This window comes from Halichoerus grypus, chromosome 4 (genome assembly GCF_964656455.1).
Source record: "Halichoerus grypus chromosome 4, mHalGry1.hap1.1, whole genome shotgun sequence".
NCBI lineage: Eukaryota > Metazoa > Chordata > Mammalia > Carnivora > Phocidae > Halichoerus > Halichoerus grypus.
This window is the reverse complement of record NC_135715.1, coordinates 184,778,996-184,785,140: the sequence shown is the minus strand read 5'-3', so window position 1 is coordinate 184,785,140 and position 6,145 is coordinate 184,778,996. Positions and strand designations below refer to the sequence as shown.

At 40.7% G+C, this 6,145-nt stretch overlaps 1 protein-coding gene across 1 annotated transcript in view; it reads right to left on the bottom strand.

Moving 5' to 3' along the window:
* Positions 1–6,145, bottom strand: part of FBXO36 (F-box protein 36) — a 129,554-nt gene that overhangs the window by 23,841 nt on the left and 99,568 nt on the right. The gene's annotated exons all lie outside the window — the stretch shown is intronic.

Sequence of the window (6,145 nt, the reverse complement as noted above, 5' to 3'; positions counted from 1 at the left end):
AAAAATCTCATTAGCCTTCAGAACTTGTTACAGGGGGCTTTGATCTACTAGTGGAAGAAGTAAATGCAGACTCTGATTTCAAAGGTAATACATTTAATACAATGAAAGAAACATAGTTTATATTTTTATGAAAGAATTCTGCAGCTAGGGGGTACAGTTTTTCAATCTTCCTCTAAGAAAAGCATCTGTCATCAATCCTAATTTAGTATTATTTAGTTATAAACTGAATCTTAATTCAAAGCCTAGATAAATAATACTGATTTCCTTAGCAAAAAGTCGTATTTGTCACGCAAACATTGAATCAAGGGCTATGATTTAAGCCTTTTTATTCATATCGTTAGCCTCTTCACTTATGAGCATGATCTGGGGTTTATAAAATTTTTTTCTGAGTTTCTCCTGCTCAATAAATAAAACAGAGAAGGAACTGCTGGTTGGTGTGCAAAGTTGGCAGTTAAATCATCTGTGAAGTGTGTTACTGATCCAAAATGTGAGACTATCAAGTTGCAAGCATAAGAAACGGAATGCCTTCAGTCTAGAAGTCTGTGCACCTGACGTTGGAGTACGTGGTAACTGGTAGCCCTTCTCCAGGGCCTCTTGTTATATAGACCACTCGTTTGCCTGAGCTTGACACGGTTTTAAAAATTGGTCTCTTGATTGATTTCATCCACAAGATAACTGTAATCCATGACATCAAATGATGCTCCTCCTTTATCTGAGATCTCTCTTTTTCTAAGCCAAATAGTTTTCAGCCTGCAGAATGTTCTTCCCCAGAGTCGTTTGGAAATTTCTGGCTGCCTTACTTGTTTACACATATTTTAGAACTATTTCAATTTCCACTCACAATTTGTTCATCACGCGCATACAAATCCTTTCATATCATTGCCAACGTCTTGGGTCAAATTTATCTAAAGTGAGCACAGACCATTCTTAATTATCCTTGGTAATTAGAGGCAGGAATAGTCCTAATGCTCAGAATCACAGAGTGTTACCCCAAGCTTTGTTTCAGCCAACAGTTTCAGACTTTTCCTCCACCAAACCCTTCGGAGCTGTTAACAAGGGATTACAAGGACAAGCCTCCATTTTTTTCCATCTCCATTATTTCCTGCTCTAATGCCTAGTGGGAGGGGTTAGATAATCAAAGGGGCCACCAAAATCACAATAATAATAAAAGGCAGCTAATGGAAAGGAGAAACAAAAGCATGGTTAGTATACACACTCAATATTACCTCTAATGTCTCGAGAATCGCCTGTAGATTGTTATAGATAATAAATTGCATGTCAGCCTCTGTTTGGTTCAACACAACGACCTATTTGTTATCATTACAGCTTTGGCGGCTGTTTAATAATCCAGATGTCTATTTTGATAAAGGTATTCTTAAATCCTGTGGAAATGCTCTCTCTCTCTATTTACTGTACAGTCCAAGAACTAGACCAAGGAAACGTGTGTGTTTTGAAACTGACTACATGACTTCCGTGACTCATTTTCAGACAACACCAAATTAAGTATTTTTTTGAACGGTGCTAGAGCCGATGAGTTTTGATGCTCACCTGTTGGCTGTGCGTCATCACCGGGGACTTCTTCCCGTTATACCCAAGGTAGATCTGTGGTTTACACAGGTGTTCATTGACTCTCTGCGTTGACGGAATGGTGATTTCTACCCAATCAGAAGTTCCTCTGCAATATTCATGTGGACAGTAGAATAAAAGAGAATGCCATGAGGAATTACAGCAAATATATGAATCCTTTCTGTTTAAACGATGTGATTCTTTACAGTTCTTTGGCGATCTTATAAAGGGTTAATTGTATATTTATACCATGTGCTTTATAGTGTTCCCTTCACATATCTAAGTCATTTTTATTTATAGACGATGAAATAAATTTTGTCCTCTTTAAAGATGGCCAGCGTGTTTTTGTGTAAAATCTCTATTTTCTTGGCCTTAAAGGGGGAAAGTCCTAAGACATAACTGATGTTTAGCTGTGTGGTTCTTTCCCCTGCAACAGTTTCTTTCCAGATGTGGTCATTGAACCACCTAGAGAGAATCACGTAGGGTGGCTGTTAGAAGTGCTAAGTCCAGCTGTTAAATTTGAAATGTACACACTTTTTCATCCAGCAATTGCATTTCTAAAATTTTTCCCTACATATGAACAGAGACAAATGAACAAAGATTTTTAGATTTGTTGTTTATTATATAAAAGACTGGAAACAACTTAAATGTCCATCAATAGGGAACTATAAAATAAAGTATGGTATTTATGCAACCATTTTTTTTTTTTTTAAAGACCCATCTAGGGCTCAGTCGGTTAAGCATCTGCCTTCAACTCTGATCATGATCCCAGGGTTCTGGGATTGAGCCCCACATCCATCTGGCTCCCTGCTCAGCAGGGAGTCTGCTTCTCCCTCTGCCCCTTCCCCCAGCTTGTGCACGCTCTCTTGCTCAAAAATAAATAAATATTTTAAAAAAGAATAGTGGCATTGTTTTACATTTTTGTAGATTTCTTTTATATCTGGCTTCATAGAAGACAGCTGGATTCTCATCTTTACTTCTGCATTCAATCTGTTGTGATATGTGGTTTTGATTGATATACATGAAAAGTTCAGCCTTATACCAATATGTAGTTGGAAAGGGGAGGAGTATTTTAATAATCTTTTCAGATAATTGTAGATTTTTTATTTGATACCGTGCCAAAACTCAACGCACTTGTATTTCTTAAAGGTTAGTTGCAATGCGGAATCTGACATGGTATCAATGAACTTTTTGTACAATCTTCACATTAGAAGCCATTGATCTGTCTTGCACTTTGGATGCATCTTTTGCCCAATTAATGATTTTGTAACATAATGCTTTAGTCATTTGGAAAATATTGGTCCACCGAGTCTTACAGATCTTCCAGATGTTTTTATATTTCATACAATGTGTTTAAAAATCACACGATCCTTGTGTGATTCCATTTATATAAAACATCCAGACTAGACAAATCCATAAATACAGAAGGCATATTGGTGGCTGCCAGAGGCTGGGAGGAGGGGGAATGGGGAGTGACTGCTAGTGGGCACCGCCAATAGGGTATCCTTTTGGGGTGATGAAAATGTTCTGGAACTAGATACTCATTGCATAATTTTGTGAATCTATAAAAACCACCGAATTATACGCTCTAAAAGGGTGAATTTCATGATATGTAAATTCTATCTCAATTGGCAAGTGGACAAGCTCATGGAGGTTGATATAAATTACCCAAAATTCTAATTTCCTTTTGAAAGCTTAAATATTATCATTGGCAACAAATCCTGCAGTTATTTTCCTTGAAGTGACAGCCTCATTTTCAATAATGTGTCTGCCAAATATAAACACGGCGTTTCATGGAAAAGGCACTAGTGAGCTCACGGCTTGGTTACAGAAGTGCTTTTCCCCAAGACAACCATTGGACGTTGATTTGCAGCAGCTGTGCTTTGTGCCTACTTCCCATTTTGTCACGCAGAATATTAAAAAGATGTGGACTCAAGAGGAAAGACTTAATAAAGAAAAGGTGATAATTTTTACGATTTCATCAAAGATAAGTGAATCTGGCCATTATTTGACTGCAAGCACATGGCAGTGAAAAATACAATGACTTCCAGGACATTTTGGCGTCCCTTCTTTGACCCGGGCTAAGGCGCTTTGACCCCACGTTGCTTTTGCACCATCAGTGCAAACGTCCACACAGTTGCTCCGGGATCAGCCATGAGAGTGAATATAATTGTTCAATATTGTGAATGTTTCAGCACCATCTGAGTTTGTTTCCAAGCATTCACATAAAAGAAGATTGGTGCAGGGATGCCGGGGGCAGCACCTGGGTGGCTCAGTCGGTTAAGCATCTGCCTTCGCTCAGGTCATGATCTTAGGGTCTTGGGATGGAGCCTCTCCCTGAGCTCCCTGCTCAGGGGGGGAGTCTGCTTCTGCCTCTCCCTCTGCCTGCTGCCCCCTCTGCTTGTGCTCTCTCTCTCTCTCTAATGAATAAATAAAATCTTTTAAAAAAGAAGAAGAAGTTCCCGGATTAGCTGGTGCTGATATCAGATGAACACAAGCAAAATGGCAAGTCTAGCCACTTCTCTTGACTTGTCCATGTGTAAGACAAAAGTACAATACTGCAGAGAAGATACTAACTCAGCCTTCATGTTTGCAGCTGAATCTTTAGTATGACAAGCTACTGTATCATTAGAAAGTGGCACTGCTGTGATTCCTTTTGCTGACTCTCCATCCAGCAGACATTCAGCGGCGTCAGCTGTACGGGGGGCCCTGTGCCTGTCTCCAGGCAGTTGGGCGCAGTCACTTCCCTGAGCTGTACTTCAATGGCTTTTGCATTCCTCGTTTGAAAGGCTGTAATGATCAATTTTTGGCTTTTAATGAACTCATCACATCTACATTTAAAATACTCGGTTCCCTTTTCTTTAAACCCTACATTATTATTCTCAAAATGGTGCCACAACTTGAAGAGGCCCCAGAAAGGTAAGATTTTAACATCATAAAGCTGAGGAAAAGATAAATCTTGAGAAATGTTTTGTTTCATGTTTATACTTTTTTTTAGTAGATTTCAGTTTCCTCTTTTTCAGCATCTTTAGGTTTAGATGGTGCAGCTGTGGGCTAGGAAAGCAAGCTTCCTAATGTCCTTTTTTAAAGCAAATGATCCATCATTGAATATAACAAAAATATAAGTAAATTTTTAAGTTTTAGAATAAAATACTATTAAATTCTAAAATCTTGATTTTTATATAAAGTCTAAAACTTATAAACCATCTGGAAGGATATCTTTAAATTATATTGCAAAATAAACCAACAAAGTATATCTACCTCTTGCTTGTGTTTCCATGTAAGAAAACTTCAGGATATCAAAATGATTTATTCCATGATAATGAAGTTACATAAATTACGGCAAGTAGAACAAAGCTAGCTAGCAAGAGCACAGTAGAAGTCCTGAGAATGAACTGAGGCAGCCTCTGAAAACTGAACAGATTTATACCCTAAACCTACTACTGAAGAACATTCTAGAAAACAAAAATAGACAAGCATACATTCCACTAGCCATCAGAGCACTGACATCACGACAGGTTATGTAGCCTCTGAAACATTCCACTGTTCACTTGTAAATGAATGAGTGGAAAAGGCAAACAATGTCTTAGGATCATTATGAAAATATTTTTGACTTCACAGACTGCCAAAAGGGTAACAGGGAACCCCTGAGAGGGCCAACAGCACACTTTGAGAACTGCTGTGCTGGAGGAATCTGAAGGAGAGGCTCACTGGAAGTTAAGTGGCTTTGAAGGCTGGGCGTGATTTGGTTAAGGGGCTGGCACTGTGACGGGGGGCAAGGGGAGATCAGTGTGAGCAGAAACCTCGACTCGCGAAAGCCCAGGAGGAGTTCAGGTTCAACAGTCATCTGAAGTAAACCGGTGGGGGGCGTGGGGGGTAAGACCTTGACAGACAAGCTAATAAAAGAAGCTGTGAAGTTCACACCGTTAAGCTCAACCTCGGCAAGGCGGGAGGCAAGGCTGGCTGTCAGGCGCTGAGTCTCAAGTGTCCTTCCTACTGGAAGCATGTGTCCCGGAAGAACAGGATGGAGCAGAGACTAACCCCATCTCCCTGGGGAGCATATCAGAACCTCCAAGGGAGGGGTTTCAAACTATCACCCTCCTACCCTCGGTACCCTCCTCCACTGCCATCACCAAGCAAGCTCCGTGAGAACAGGGCCCCCTGGCCCATCTTCTTCAAGGTGTTCCCAGGCCCTTGGCACAGTGTGTCCCACTGGGCACAAAGCAGGAGCTTAAGAAGCACCTGGGCAAAAGCCCCCTTGCGGTGCTGTATTCGGTGGTGGTGAGCTTGAGCACCTGCAGCCTCTCTCTCACACAGCATCACACCACACAGGCTTGGACCCATGAATAGCCTGGAGAACTAACCTGGAGGTAAGTAGAGGCACATGTGCAGGACATTTAGGGGTGGGAGGAAAAGAGCAGAGAGCTAGGAAGCGAGCCCGCTAGTGAAGAACCTTGGATGTTACAGGAGGAAAAAAGCTGAATGTTTACTGCCTGTGAACTTGCTGGTGGGTCAAGCTGTGTTCTGTTTACATGAGCATCCCCAGTGCTGAGTCCAGTGCTTGGAGCAGAGTAACTAA